The sequence below is a fragment of the Euprymna scolopes genome, chromosome 46 (assembly GCF_053919585.1).
Source record: "Euprymna scolopes isolate OS-2025 chromosome 46, ASM5391958v1, whole genome shotgun sequence".
Classification (NCBI taxonomy): domain Eukaryota; kingdom Metazoa; phylum Mollusca; class Cephalopoda; order Sepiida; family Sepiolidae; genus Euprymna; species Euprymna scolopes.
Genome location: NC_136527.1, coordinates 41540641 through 41558289, shown reverse-complemented (window position 1 = coordinate 41558289; position 17649 = coordinate 41540641).

Genomic DNA, 17649 nt, shown 5'->3' with positions numbered 1-17649 from the left:
AGATCAGGACTTCCAAGCCGAATTCGACGGTGAGAAGTGGACGGTGGAGTGGGCATGGAAACATCAAGCGCCATCGCTGACAGACAGGGTGGCGTGCTACACAAATTCACTTAGAGGAGGGGCGAGAAAGGAATTTGAGCAGGAAGTCGACCGATGGATTGAGGAGGGAATACTGATGCCTTGGACGGATGATGTGGAGTCGGGCATTTTGCCGTTGATGGCCGTTCTGCAAACAACTAAAGGGAAAGTAAGACCGGTCCTGGATTTCCGAGAGCTGAACGGCCATGTTAAGGCGACACCGTAGATGTGCGCAGTGAGACCATTAGGGAATGGAGGCAGATGAATGGCGCATCTACGTTGGTAGATCTAAAATCTGCCTATTTGCAACTCCATGTTGCCAAGAAGCTCTGGAAATATCAGTTAGTCAAGTACAAAGGCAAAACCTACTGCCTTACGCGAGTTGGGTTCGGGTTAAATTCGACACCCAAGATTATGTCAACTATCCTCAGGAAGATTCTGGAGACAATGGAAAAGGGAGATGGGGTAGTGAGCTCATACATAGACGACATTCTGGTGAATGAAACTGTGGTAACTGCCAAGGAGGTGGTAGCTCATTTAAAGAGGTTCGGGTTGGTCGCCAAAGAGCCGGAAAAATTAGACGGAGGGGATGCTTTGGGCCTAAAACTGAAACGAAGTGCGTCAGGTGGCCTAGAGTTTCGCAGGGGAAACGAAATCCCACAACTGAAGCAGGAGCTCAACAGACGTGAACTTTTTTCCATATGCGGAAAGTTGATCGGACATTACCCCATTGCTAGCTGGCTTAGACCAGCATGCAGCTAAATAAAGAGACACGCCGAAGGACAAGGATGGAATGATAAGGTGGGAGAAAGAACGGTCGCCATGATGGAAGAGCTCCTGAAAGAAGCAGAACGGCAAGACCCAGTCCGGGGAACCTGGAACATACCGCGAACATTGGATGGAGTCGTGTGGTGCGATGCGAGCAACATTGCAACAGGGGTCGTTTGGGAAATTGGAGGAGTAGTTGCAGAAGATGCAGCCTGGTTGAGGAAAAAGAATGACGTCAGCCACATCAATGTGGCGGAATTAGACGCGACGATAAAAGGAGTCAATCTGGCCTTGAAATGGGGACTACGTGACATCTGCATCAAAACACTCTGCCACGGTGTTTGCTTGGCTAAAGTCTCTCATTTCAAGCGAAAAAAGGATAAAAACGAGAGGGGCTGTGGAGATGTTAGTGAAGCGCAGGCTTGGGGTGCTGGCTGAGCTGATGCAAGAGTTTTGTTTGAAGCTTTGCGTAGACATGGTGGCTTCTGAAAAGAACCGAGCAGATGCTCTCACGAGAGTGAAGAAGAGTTGGCTGTTGCCAAAGAAAGATGTTATTGCTGCATCGGATCTAGACGATGTTGGCGTGCGAGAACTGCACAAATTGCACCATATGGAGGTAGAGAGGACTTGGTACTTAGTGAAAAAAGTCGACCCAAGGATCACCAAGGAGCAGGTGAGACAAGTAGTCAGGACATGCGACAGATGTCAGTCGATTGATCCTGCTCCAAGCACGCATGAAGCTGGCCAATTGGAGGTGAGTGGGACCTGGGAGAGACTGGCATGCGATGTCACCCATTACAGGGGTGGACTTTATCTTACCATGATTGACTGTGGGCCCGGGCAATTTGCCCTATGGAAGAAGCTACGTGGAGGAACAGGCAATGAAATAGCGCCAATCTTTGATGAGGTGTTTTTGGAGCGAGGCCCCATGGAAGAGTTGTTAACCGACAACGGGACTGCGTTCAAGTCAGTAGCAGTGACAGAAGTACTGAAGAAATGGAAGATCCAACAATTTTTCAGAGCTGCCTACAGACCTAGTGGCAACGGGATCGTAGAGAGAAACCATCGCACCATAAAGGCAGTTGCGGAAAGAGGAGGCACCTCACCTGAGCAAGCCGTCTTCTGGTATAACATGTCGCCTAAACTGGGACAAATACCAGAGACGGTCCCGCAACTGTCAACGTTTGCATATTCCTGGAGACATCCCAGGGTGGAGCCGGCAAGCTGAGAAGTAGAGGCCACAGGGACAATTAAACTCGGGGACGAGGTATGGGTGAAGCCACCGGGGACGCGCTGCACCACACAATGGAGTAGAGGTCGCGTGACTGGGAGGAACACTAGTAACAACATTGTGATCGGAGGAGTCCCGAGGCACATTCTCGACGTCAGACCAGCTGAGGGCGAAGCAGTGGAGGGGAATGTGCAGCCACAGGAGGAGGACGAGACACCTCAGAGGCCAAGTAGAAAGAGGCGACCGCCACAGTGGATGAGAGACTATGAAATGTGATCTTGAGATCAGGGAGGCATGTGGTTAGAAGCAAGAAAGAGAAGTCTTACCGTGGGTGCTCAGCGAGTGAGTTCAGGCGAAGAAAAGGAAGAACAAACATGGCGGCCAGCATTTTTATTTCGTTCGTTCTCGCGTAATCTCGTGTGTGTGTGAAGAGGGAAACTATAAAACGATGTTCATTTCTCGGTGCTGGCAGATTATTCCAGATCAGGCAGGAGAGAAGGCAACGAGAGTAGAGACAGAGGACTGTAGCGATAATCTTTCTTGAACATTACGTTTGTGTATTTGAGGTGACCCCCCCATTACACTTCAAAAAGACTTAAGGGAACATCAGTCAGTCAGGTCTGGACCTTCAGCCAAGCAAAGCCTCTCCTCTTTCGTCCCCTGTCCACCGGACATCTTGATCTAGCATTGACGGTCTCCATTGAAAACAACTAATAATAACTGGGGACAACACAAGAAATGTACTGACTGACCGATAACGACCTAAAAACGAACATTCTTCCTTTATCTCCATGACATTCAAGTTTCTGCTGCCATTTTGTGTTGTGTTATTTTCCTAAAAATGGTGACCCGATGAATACAAACTTTTTGAAAACTAGTAGAACATGAAACATTACAAAACTAAATGACGACCACACAAAAGATAGTAAGAAAAACTTCTCAGCCTCACACACATAAAATATTTCATCTTTCGCAACAGATACAGAACTATCGATATCCTGATGCTGCAACAGTAAATAATAATGCCACAGTCTAATTCTTAATATAAGTAGAACACCGAAAATGACACAGTTATTATTTTTTCTAGATAAGAACATCACAGAATTACACATTTCTCGCATGTTTTGCATAAAACATCAAGCTGCATCATCTTGAATATGCTTTCCTTTCAAAATCAAATTTTTGGCTTCAAGAGGTGAACATCGGATGGTGAAAGGTGATGCAAAGTGCATGGGAAAGGATTTCATGTATGTCTGCGCTTCTGATCTCAAACGATGTGTGTTGTGGATCAGAGTGATATCTTGCAGTGGGAAAATTTCCTGATCTGGTCTTGGCTCTTGATTTTGATAACTTTCATATATTTTTTCTAACAATTCAAGCGTAATAAGCTCCTATAAATTGTGGATACAGGTTTAAGACATACAGACTGAATACTTCTTCGGTACAGTACATAATCAAAGTATCATATTCGTTTCTCACGCTTTTACTTGAAAGAATGAAAGTTTCTTTACACAAGTTTGGTTTACTAGGAATTGTGTGTAAATATTTCTCAAGATTTTTTATTAAACCAGTTAGTATCTTTCATACATTTCTCTCTTTTGTTTCAATTTCGATCAGTCGAAGTTCTCAGAAACCAATGGGCTCCCTACATGAAGGTCGCATTTAACTCAATATATATATATATGTTATAGAAGAAGTAATTTAACTCTCTCAATATATATGTTATAGAGGAAGTAATTTAGCTCTATATACATATGTTATAGAGGAAGTAATTTAACTCTATATATATAAGTTATAGAGGAAGTAATTTAACTCTATATATATGTTATAGAGGAAGTAATTTAACTCTATATACATATGTTATAGAGGAAGTAATTTAACTCTATATATATATATGTTATAGAGGAAGTAATTTAACTCTCTATATATGTGTCATTGACGTGTGCATTCGCTCCAGTTTCTATAACAACAAAAGGAAGAAAAACTATGAACTGAATAACTAGTAGTCGCCGTCGTAGTCGTCGTGGTGTGAATAACTACCCTGATGAAGCTATTTTTAGCGAAATATTGGACTTACAACACCAACAAAAGGACATAAAAATGATTTTATCATTTTCTTGACACCTAAAGTTTTCAAAATATTAAAATTTCTATTCAAAACAAGTGTCTTAAAACAGTGTGCAACTATTTTCTTATTTCATATTCCTGCTCGAAACTGGCGCGAATGCACACGTCACAAACGTCAGCTCGTACTTTGAAATTTCTTCTCCAGGACTTACTCCCTCTTTATCAACAAAATGAAGAAAATAAAACACCCAGAACTGAATAACTACCATTTTTCGTGAAATATTGGACTTACAACACCAACAAAAGGTCATAAAAATGACTTTATCTCTGTTCTGTTAGGGTTAGCATCATTAGGAATGATTACTTCAACTAAGTTTGCCACGTTCTCCTTCTTGTCCATATCAGTATTTCAGGCTTAATAGCCACATTTTCTAGGTATGTAGCTTAGGATATTAAGGTTTTTTCTAGAGAAGCTATTTTTCTCCCGTATGTGTATTCATGTGAATAAACAAATGTAACTTCTGTGCAAAAGAAGAACCTCATACTTCACAAGAATGTGGTTTGTCTCCCATGTGTTGTCATTGACGCAACAAATGCGACTTCTGTGCAAAATAAGAACAACATACTTCACAGGAACGTGGTTTGTCTCCCGTATGTGTTTTCATATGATTAAACAAAGTTGACTTACGTGCAAAAGAAAAACTACATACTTCACAAGAATGTGGTTTCTCTCCCGTATGTATTTTTATATGACACAACTGTGATTTCCGTAAAAAAGAAAAACAACATACTTAACAAGAATGTAGTTTCTCTCCTGTATGTGTTTTCATATGATCCAACAAATTTGACGTCTCTGCAAGAAAGAAACCACGCACTTCACAAGAATGTGGTTTCTCTCACGTGTGTGTTTTCATATGACGCAACAAATGTGACTTCTGTGCAAACAAGGAACCACATACTTCACAAGAATGTGGTTTCTCTCCCGTGTGTGTTTTAATATGACGCAACAAATTTGACTTATCTGCAAAAGAAGAACCACATACTTCACAAGAATGTGGTTTCTCTCCCGTGTGTGTTTTTATATGACCCAACAAACTTGACTGATGTGTAAAAGAAGAACCACATACTTCACACGAATGTGGTTTCTCTCCCGTATGTATTTTCATATGACGCAACAAATTTGACTTCTGTGCAAAAGAAGAACCACATACTTCACAAGAATGTGGTTTGTATCCAGTATGTATGCTCATATGAATCAACAAATGTGACTTCCGTGTAAAAGAAGAACCACAGACTTGACATGAATGTGGTTTCTCCCCCGTATGTGTTTTCATATGAATCAACAAACGTGATTTCCCCAAAAAAGAAGAACCACATACTTTACAAGAATGTGGTTTCTCTCCCGTATGTGTGTTCATATGAATCAACAAACGTGACTTCCATGTAAAAGACGAACCACAGACTTGACAAGAATGTGGTTTGTATCCCGTATGTGTGTTCATATGAGTCAACAAATTTGATTTATGTGCAAAAGAACCACATATTTCACAAGAATGTGGTTTCTCTCCTGTATGTGTTTTCATATGACTCGACAAATGTGACTTCTGTGCAAAAGAAGAACCACATACTTCACAAGAATGTGGTTTGTCTCCTGTATGGGTTTTATATGATCAAACAAAGTTGACTTCCGTGCAAAACAAGAACCACATACTTCACAAGAATGTGGTTTCTCTCCCGTATGTGTTTTCATATGACGCAAAAAACTTGACTTATCTGCAAAAGAAGAACCACATACTTCACAAGAATGTGGTCTCTCTCCCGTATGAGTGTTCATATGAGTCAACAAATTTGACTTATGTGCAAAAGAAAAACCACATACTTTGCAAGAATGTGGTTTCTCTCCCGTATGTGTGTTCATATGAATCAACAAATGTGACTTCCGTGCAAAACAAGAACCACATATTTCACAAGAATGTGCTTTGTCTCCTGTATGTGTTTTAATATGATTAAACAAAGTTGACTTCCGTGCAAAAGAAGAACCACATACTTCACAAGAATGTGGTTTCTCTCCCGTATGTGTGTTCATATGAGTCAACAGATTTGACTTCTGTGCAAAAGAAGAACTACATACTTCACAAAAATGTGTTTTTTCTCCCGTATGTGTTTTAATATGACTCAACAAATCTGACTTCCGTGCAAAAGAAGAATCAGATTCTTCACAATAATGTGGTTTATCTCCCGTATGTGTGTTTATATGACTCAACAAATTTGACTTCCGTGTAAAAGAAAAACCACAAACTTTACAAGAATGTGATTTTTCTCCCATGTTTGCTATGTAATGCAATGATAGTAACTTGTAACTTTAGAAAATTCATATGAAGAATTATTTTAAATCACCAATGAGGAAAGTTCCTTCTCGTCCATTTATTAATTGCTTTTCATTGTTGCAAATTCTGGAAATATAAAATGAATTTTAAAAAATTATATTTCATGTGGTTAACTTGAATTATGTTAATTTTTATTAAAAATATCCAAAATATCTTTTATTAATGAAATTCAAAAACAGAAAATTAGTATAGTTTTATGGAATACTGGTCAGTCAACAAAATTTATGTGTTTCTATGTTTAAGTATTTAATTAAAAGAATTACGTTTCTTCATTTTAGAGATGAAGATTGATTATTCATATTATTTGGATTCTTCAGACTATTGTTCTTATCTTCAGTGTCATTTTCACAACGTTTCTGTAACCTCCGATCTTATTCAGGTCTATTTTGTGAAACCTTGGAACCTTTTCTTGAACTAAGAAATATGTAGAGAATTTTGAATGAAACCCTTTATTTAGTACATGAGTGTTGCATGATTCTTGTTATTAGAGATGACTTGTAAAAAGCCTTAAACATTGTATTTTCAATCTCACTGAAATGAGTTACAACTGAATTTTACTATAACCATAACACAAGGGTCCCTAGCGAACAATCCTACTATATAGTGGCACCAAAAAAAGTCGCAGTTATCATTTTTTTCAAAACCTGCAAATTTAAGCTAAATTGAGTGTAACAGTTAAAAAAACTATTTCTTATTTTAGTCTTCTTTTATTCGTCTATAATTTTAATTATTCGTATTTGACTTTTTATTGAAGTATTGTAGTGTTCAGGTCAATTTAAAAAATTTAAAGTAAGAAGCCAAAAAGAAACTCTGTACTATGGAAAATTGTATTTTAATATAATTTAGAACATTACTGTAACACAAATACAATAGGAACACAATGAACTAGTTAATATTTATTAGTATAGCCCTTCTGCAATTTGGCAGGCTGCAATCTTAGTAATACTCCGGTGGAAGGGTATCATATTTCTCTTTCATTTTTGTCCAAAATTCTTCCAGAGTTGAAATTTTATCATTATGTAGCTGTAGCTTGATATAATGTCAGCACGGAAAATTATGTTAAAACACCAGCATCTGCACACATGCATGATTTGTGTGGGTTTTAGAAATTGTTGTAAGTTTGTAAATTGTAGGTTTCGATTGCTTACAATAAACAATGCCAACCAATCACCTTGAGAACAGGTTACCAAATAGATAAGTGGCTTTTAACATTACTGTGATTATTATGTTTTATAAACAAAAGAATTAAATCCCTGATAGGGTAAAAAGTCGGCTTAAAAATGAAGCTCGCAGATATTGTTGTACTGGCTTATCCCAATCAATAATAAATTGAATAAATGTTTTCATAGTATGAAGGTCACTATCTATAAAAATCACATACCTCTAGAATATTTATTCAATATTAATATTAAACTCGCCTATATAGAATAGGAAAATACAGGGGTGGGCTTAAAAGGAGAAGGAAAATGTTTTGTGCGGATCTCTTGTTATGCATCGTTGATTTGATCGGAGACAATGACGTTCCCTAGAAGAAATAGATGGTAGGAATTACTTGGTAAATAAGAAGGTTAAAAGCTCATCAGTATCGTATAAACATCATGCGTTATTGGGTTTTGATTTGATTAGGAAACAAGAGGCAGATAAGGACATTTCTAGATTTAAAGACGCAGATGAAGAACGGTAAATCATTGAAAATGAAACAAAAATGTTTATGGTGATGACCGAGATAGTGTTTACTTATTACAACCGGACGACAAACAATTGTGAAGGTTATATGTACCAGCATATGGTCATAATATACATACACACACACTAAGCAAAAATATTTGTGTGGATCTTTTGTTATGCACCATGGATTTGAGCAGAGACAATGATGTTCTCTGGTAAAAATAGATGGTAGGAATTACTCGGTTTGTGCGATACATTTTGATTCACTAGAGTAACTCGATTTCATTATGATTGAACGACTGCAAGAGAATTGTTCAATTTACATTTTTGATTGCATATTATTAATTTTCTTTTCTTTCTTTTGTTCTTTCTTTTTGAAGTAAGCCATTTAACATATGCATGTATAAAGTTGGTTGTTGGAAAAGTGAGGGAAGAAAGAGTTTGCATTGCACAAGTGAAGGTTAAATGCTCATCAGTATCGCACGAACATCATAGGTTATTGGGTTTTGATTTAATTAGGAAACAAGAGGCAGGTAAGGACATTTTTACATTTAAAGATGCAGATGAAGAATGGTAAATCGTCTAAAATGGAGCAAAACCATTTATGTTGATGACTCATGTATTCCATGCCAAACGAAAAATATAAACAAGCAAAAACCTTGAATGCAGGGGTACAGTTTGCTTCCTTTTCCTTTTTAAAAACTAGCAATGGATATTTCTGGCCCTTACCTTACAGTTTTGCATAACCAGTACATAGTGATGTTCTTTGATATGTATAGTGGTTGGCCGGAGGTTTTTGCAATCCCTTACAATAAGCCTGAAACAGTGGTTCATCTGCTGTTGGATTAAATTTTCCTCAGATTTGGGGCACCTCAGAGTTGGATAGTGGCAGACATCAGTTTGGACGGATCACAGAGAAAACCGTAGATAATGTGCACCTAAGCTTAATATAAAGCAAGTTCCTCAACATGACACGTTTAAAGTCAACTCAAGTATAACTCGAGTATGTTACTGACACTCAAAACCTGCAAAATCCGACAATCAAGTCTTCCTCATTCATGCAAGCTGGTCTGAGTTGGCTAAGAATATCAATAAAATATCGCATAGAAAATTGGCCCATTTTAACAGTGATCATATCACACTAGGACTGACCACCAATACCTATAATGGGTGTCAGTTTTAACGTTTTGTAAAAGTAGTCATGTATTTTAATTAGAACAGAAGGGAATTAGTCAATTTGTATTTTTTGATTGCATATTCTTAATTTTCTTTCCTTCTCTTGTTCTTCCTTTTTGAAGAAAGCCATTTAACCTATGCAGAAAGTTGGCTGTGAACAGAGGGAGGAAAGACAAAGAATTTTTGTTAGTTTCTCATGATTTTAGGGGAATTTTTTTTGTTGGGAGACAACTAGAAACCATTTTGATGATTTTGGACATGTCAGAAAATGATCAGCTTCTTCTCATGCTAATCCGAGAAATGATGCCTTTTTAGTACGTTGATTTTACAAATATAGACACAGTCTGCATTGCCCAAGTGACAGTCAATAATGCACAAACGTTCTTGTAAAATAATGATGTATGATAGCTTACCAACCATAAAACTAACTGGGTTTTATCATTCTAACCTTTACTTTTGTTGCATTGCAAATCCTTTGAAGCACACACACATGATAATAATTTAATTTTATGTCATCTTCACTTTTCAAAACAGAATTAAAATTAAAGGGTCATATCACAATCCAGTAATTATGAAATCTCCATTATTGCTGGAAAAGCAAAAACAAGTTTTCAACATATAAAAATACATGTAAAGAAAAAAACGTGATTTTTCGTATGATGTGGATTATTTAGACTATTGTTCTCATCTCAAGTGTTAATTTTACAATGTTTGCACAATAAATAACACTCAAAATGAGAACAGTAGTTTAAATAAACTAAATAATATAAAGATCATTCCTCATCTAAAAACTTCAAAACCGTAATATTATAATTTGTTTAAAAATCAATATTATTTTTTATTAAGTCAATTGTAAGGTTTGTTGCATGTATTTTTGAGAGAACTTACCAACCATAAAACTAACTGGGTTTTGTCAATTTAGCCTTTTCTTTTGTCACATTGCCAATCCTTTGAAGCACACACACACACACTAATACAAAATACTTTAATTTTATGTCATCTTCACTTTTCAAAAGAGAATTAAAGTTAAAGTGTCCTATCACAATCTGGTAAGTAATTATGGAATCTTCATTATTGTAAGAAAAAAAAACAAAAACAAGTTTTCAACATGTAAAAAATATATGTAACGAAAAAACAAACATATTCTGGTTGGTTCGTATCATTTGAATTATTTGGACTATTGTTCTCATCTTAAATGTTATTTTTACAATGTTTGCACAATAAATAACACTCAAGATGAGAACAGTCGTCTTAATCATCTAAATAATACCAAGAATCATTCCTCATCTAAAAAATTCAGAACCGTAATATTTTAATTTGTTTAAGAATCATGATTATTTTTTTAATTCAGTCAAAGTTATTTGTAAGGTTTGTTGTTTTGCACACATGTTTGCCGCAAACAAGTAGTCTTTCAAATATTAAGCAATGTAATTCCTTATGTTATCAGTGGTGCCCAATTCTGTATGTGCAAATGCATACTGAATTGGCCACCACTAATAACAATTACAATGTTTAATATCCAGATACGTACTTGTTTGCAACACATTTAAATGTGATATTTGTTTTCAGCATATCCGAAAATTTATAAATGTTGTCATGTTAAAAAAGAGTGTTATGGTGGAAAGTAAATAAGAAGTTACCAAAACGGCTTTAAAGAAAAGTCAACAAAACAAATAAAACAAATTATCACGATATGGCCAGAAAGTGGGTGCTTTTTTACATTAAATTTATATAGAAAACTGATCCCCACTTTTTGAAAAAGTAATTTCCTCAACCTCCCCTTCCCCCAAAAAAATTTTTATGATTACCACTTTTAAAAGTTTTCGGGAGTGCTGAATATATGCTTTAACAGTGGTGCAGAGAAATAGTTTTCATAATATGAAAAATGTACTTTTTTAAAAGTTGGTTATCACTTTTCATTATAAATTTATGGCAACCTAGTGAGTGGAGATAAAAGTTTTTTTCTAATTTCATCTTTCAATAAAGCCCGAGGACATTAAAAAACAGAAAAAGAGGAAAATCTGCATACAAATATGTGTCATTCCTTATGTTATCAGTGGTGACCATTTTTGTATGTGTAAGCATATTTTTGCCACAAAGAAGATTTCTGATTATTAAGCAGTGTAATTCCTTATGTTATCATTGGTGGCCAATTATTTACATTGTATAATATTTGGAAAACGACTTGTTTGTGACAAAGTTTAATGAGATATTCGTTTTCAGCATACAAAAAAACCTATAGACATCGTCATCTGATTGTTAAGGTCAAAAGTAAGTAACAATTTACCAAAACGGCTTTCAGGCAGCCCCACCCCCCAAAAAATTATCACCGTGTGGCCTGAAAGTGAGTGCTCATTTGGTGCTAGTGCACTTATTGATCTGCGCTATTTTTAAAATAGTATTTTCAAATTTAATTAAAGTTTTATATCTTTTTTTATTCAATTGTTAAAGTACAGAATAGGTACAAAACACTCTTCTCTCTTATGTTTATAATGGCTTTCTAAAAATAACATTATTATTTCAGCATGGATCAATAAATGCACTAGTACCGCTCATTTTACATTCAATTTACATTAAAACATAGTTATTTCCACGTTTGGAAAAAGTAATTGCCTCATATCATGAAATCTAATTCTCTGCGCCACTTTTGAAGCATATATTCATTTTCAGCACACCCGAAAAACCATAAAAGTCAGATTCTAGATATTGATCTTTTTTATGTTTAAGTATTGAAAATAAAATCATAGATTAATGATAATAATCCACTGAGAAAATTGAAAAAGAGATGAAAACAAAAACCATTAAACAATGAAAACCGTTTAAGATTTATAGTTTTTTTTCTTTGGTAAACGAAAATACAACATTAGTTAAAAATATTTAAAATTAATAAAATTACTTTTTTCTTCAGAAAAAAAAAATAAAGACAAAAATGGAGAAAGAAAAACTAATATGCAAATATCATATTGAAAGGGTAATTGACCCATGGAATACCTTTCACACTGATTTTAAATGTTGTTCAATGTTTGTTGTTGGTTATTTTGTGTAATAATTGTGTTTTGTTGATATGAAAAAGAATATATATTTCGTTTTTATACTGATTTTGGAAAGTTTCATTATGTATTTGTTTTTTATTGTAATAATTGTTTTGTTGAATTGTGAAAAAAGAAGTGTAAATTGATGAGGCACTAGAGAGCCTTGAGACAGATGGGGAATGGAAAAAATATATGTGAATATTTCTTTGAAAATAGAGAGGAGGAAAGTGGTGAGTTGAGCGTGCACACACAAAGCAACACATGACAGCTCGTAACAAACACATGTGATCAGGTTGTAAGCTTTGATATCATCAATGGCAGAAAGGTCAACTATTTGACGCATGCAGCTGTTGAAGATGAGCGCACTTGCAAAAAGCAAGTCCGTATATAGCCCAGAGGAAAATGCAAAAGAAGAAAGAAGCTTACACTCAGCCGGCAATCAACATCACATATGCATGGCTCAATCCATACTAGCAAAGAATATCAATAGCATATCTCATAGAATATTGACCCATTTTAACATTTGATCATATTACTCTCTGACCGACCACAAATACCCACAGTGCATGTCAATTTTAAAGCTTTGTAAAATTAGTCATATATTTTAATTAGAACCGTCTTAATGTATTTTCTTGTTTTTAATCACATAATTTTTGCGATGGCTAACAGAGATGAAATACGAAATATAAAAGGAACCAACATTTTCCTCCTGTAGTACGTTTCATATACTCTTAGACTCCAACCAAAACCTCATCAGTAGAACCAATCATGCAGCTTCCAGGAAGTTAAGTAACTCGATTGCGAGATAATTGACCTAACGCATTGTCAGGAGAATTGTTTAATTTGGATTTTTGATTGCATATCCTTCATTGTCTTTTCTTTCTCTTGTTCTTCATATATCGACAAAGCCCTTTTACCTATGCAGGTAGAGAAGAGAAGCAATTTTTGTTAGTTTCATATGATTTTGGGGGAAATATGTCAGGAAATGATCAGCTTTTTTGATGCTACTCTAAGAAATGTTCCTTTTAGCAACCAATAAAAGTTGCCCAAACATATCCAAATCGAATGACTAGTAGTTTACTCTCTCTGATCTCAAGATGTGACAATCCAATATCTAAATAGAACTAACAAGCACGTCTCCTCCTTATGAAATAATCAGCTTATTCTCATGCTAATCTGAGAAATCATGTCCTTTTGGCAACCATTAACAGTAAGGTGCCCTATATCTAAATAGAACTAACAAGCACGTCTCCTCCTTATGAAATAATCAGCTTATTCTCATGCTAATCTGAGAAATCATGTCCTTTTGGCAACCATTAAAAGTAAGGTGCCCTATATCTAAATAGAACTAACAAGCACCTCTACTCTACTTGTGACAATCACTAGGACTTTATCCTCTCTGACCTCAAAATGAGGAAGAGGCTGAAACGTTTACTTGCTTACATCCTCCCAGATGATTATCAAAGGTAACATTTGAAATGTATCCAAATTTCAGAACTAACACATGGCTAGGGATCTAAAAGTTAGATACACACGTTCTTTTACTCATAAGCGAAAGAAAAATAAAAGATTATACAAATAACAAGAGGCGCATAACGGTTCCTTACTTTATTTCCATGGACAAAAGGCTACCTTCAGTCATAATCAGAAGAAAAATAAAAGTCCATAACAATAGCAAAGGGGAAGTAACAGCAGTAGTAATAAATAACAGCATTTTTCATGCTACTCTGAGAACTGGCGTCCTTTTAGCAACCAATGTAAATAAGGTGCCCTATATCCAAATAGAACTAACAAGCGCATCTCTTCCTTGTGACAATCACTAGGAGTTTATCCTCTTTGATCTCAAGATGAGGAATGGGATTAAAAGTTTACTTGCTTACATCCTCCCAGATGATTATCATAGATAACATGTGAAGCGTATCCAAATTTCATAACAAACACATGGCTAGGGATCTAAAAGATAGATTCACAGGTTCTTTTACTCATAGTCGAAAGAAAAATAAAAGTTCATACAAATAACAAGAGGGAGATAACGGTTCCTTACTTTATTTCCATGGACTTTTACTTAGTTTCTATGGACACAAGACTACTTTCAGTCATAACTGCAAGAAAAATAAAAGTCCATAACAATAGCACATGCTGATGTCACGCGAAGGAGAAGAGAAAAAGGCATGATGACAACAATCAGCAAGTTTGAGATTTTACCAAATAAAAGGCTATTTCTAAGTCAAGCTTAGCACATGACAAATGCAGTTCATCCACTTATGAAAACCCCATTAATAATAATTCCAATCGTTTCATCTATCACAGTTAATGTCTCCCAAAATACGAAATAGTTTAATTTTATGTCGCCTTTACTTTTCAAAACAGAATTAAAGTTTAAGCGTACTATCACAATCTGGCAATAAATATTCGACAGGTGTTATTTTTATAATGTTTGCTTAATAAATAAGACTCGAGATGAGAACAGTAGTCTTAATAATCTAAATAATACAAAGAATCTAAATAATACATAATTAAATCCAAAAAATATCAGACCCATTATATTGTAATTTGTTTAAGAATCATGATTATTATTTTGAATTAAGTTAAAGCTATTTATAAGGTTTGTTATTTTGGTTAATGTGTAGAATCTTTCCAAACCCACAAAAAACCTTTACAATGACGATTTTTATTAGTTTTTGAGAGTGCTAAAAACGAATGTATACACCAAAAATGGTGCAGAGAAATAGTTTTTATGATATGAAAAATTTACTATTTCAAAATTATTTTTTGTTTTTTTTATTTTGATTTCCTCTTTCAATAAGGATACGAGGACATTAAAGAACAAAAATAAAGTATAATCTGTATACAGACACGTATCATTCCTTATGTTATCATTGGTGTCCATTTTTGTATGTGCAAGTGCGCACATATATTTGTCACAAACAAGTAGTTTTCCAAATATTAAGGAATGTAATTCCTTATGTTATCGGTGGTAGCCAATTCTTTATGTGCAAGTTAATACTTAATCGGCCACCACTGATAACAAACAATTACATTGATTAGAATCCAGATACTTACTCGTTTGCAGCAAATTTAAATGCGATATTCGTTTTCAGCATACCTGAAAACTTATCGAAGTTGTAATGTTAAAGGTGATTGTTAAGGTGGAAAATAAATAACAATTAACAATTTCAGGTCAACAAAAAAAAAATAAATAAAATAAAACAAATTATCACCATGTGGCCAGAAAGTGGGTGTTCATTTTACATTAAATTTATATAGAAATATGATCCCGACTTTTTGAAAAAGTAATTTCCTCATATAATGAAAAATAATTCTCTGTGCAAGTTTTAAAGCATACATTCGTTTTTAGCACACCCGAAAAACAATAAAATAATCCGCTGAAAAAAAAAAAAATTTTATACTTAAACCTTGTGAAATAGTTAAAAACATTTAAAATTTATAATTTTTTTGTGTAAACAATAAAGAAGTTATTTTTATGTTTAAGTCAGTATTGAAAACAAAAAAACATTCGACAGCGAAAAATTTTCAACAATAAATCAACATTTTCATTAGGATTATTCGCTTAGTAAATGTCCCTTACATTTTTAACGTATTCTGCAAATGCGCAAAAATCGATACTAAATTCATGTAGTAATACTTACGTTTTTGTTTTATAATCTGCTTTCGATTAACTTTATCTGGTTTTATAAAGGAAACGATTTTTCAAATGTGATTGACTTTACAAGCTCAACTTAACATTCAAGATGACGAACGAAAGAGCAAGTTCGCAGAAAACAAAAATAGTTTGAAGTTTATTATCCATTTTCATATTAAGTTAAATGAAATAAAAAATAAATAAATAAATAAATAAACCATGATAAAATATTTAGTTTAAAATACAAATAACGATTTACTAAACGACGTTTTATTTACTGGATATTTCTTCGGCATTCACGAGAAGTTATTATCTTCCCTAGTAAGTTGGATTTTTAAAATTTTTAATCCTTTTAATTAACACGCGCGTACTGAGAGTAGATATTCTAAAACTGAAAAAAAAAAAAAAAAAAAGAATCAAGAAGTTGAAAAGACTTAATGGGGAGTCGTATGCGTAAGGAAATGACCAACACAGCTAGAAGTAAGGGGGTCGGACATGTGGGTAAAGAAAATAAACAAAGTTCGTAGTTAAGATGAAATAATATATAAAAATAACGTTAAAAGTATTTTAAAAAGTGTCTTTAAGAAGGAGATATATAATGTTTCTTACCGGAGATGGCTTAAAACGGCGAAGGACAACAGAAGATAATAGACAGAGACATGTGAGACTAGAAAGGGAACTGATTAGGGAATGAAACACCGGTCAACTGCCGGTGTCGACTCAGAGGAAACTCTAAAAGAAAAATGTCCGGCCAAGGGAGTTAACTGTTAAAGGGACATAATGCATGCAAAACAGACAACTATTTTAAAAAGAAATCTTTTATAATTATTGTAATTTTTTTTATATTTTAAAACAAATATGTTTTTTTTTTTAAATCCAAAAAAAAAAAGGTTAAGAGTTTATCTTGGAACTTAACTCTACTGTTTTGTTAAGTAAACTACTTTTAATTTATTCGATTTCGAAATTTATTTTCACTTAAAATTATTTTTTGTATTTATGATTATATATGTGTGTGTGTGTGTGTGTGTGTGTGTGTGTACATATGTATACTTCTAAATTCTACACTAAGTACAACCATTTGTCCCATATAACTAATTACTGTAAACAAAAACACAAAAATTCCACCTCAATCTTCCTCTACCTATCCCATCCTATCTTTTCCCGCTTTATCCTCTCCCAGATACGGTAAAAAAGTGAAACCTGAAAGGAACAAAACAAACAAACGAGAAAAAACAAAAACATTGTTGAGAACACAAATAGAAAAGATAAGAATCGAGAAGTTATAAAAGGCTGAATGAGGAATCGTATGCGTAAGGAAATGAACAAAACAACTAGAAGTAAGGGGGGGGGGGTCGGACATGTGGGTAAAGAAAATAAACAAAGTTCGTAGTTAAGATGAAATAATATAAAAAAAAATAACGGTGTCGAGTCAGAGAAAACCCTAAAAGAAAAATGTCGGCCGAGGGAGATAACTGTTAAAGGGACATAATGCATGGAAAATAGACAAAAAAAAAACTTTTATAATTATTGTAATTTATTTATATTAAAAAAAACTTTTATAATTATTGTAATTTATTTATATTAAAAAAAACTTTTATA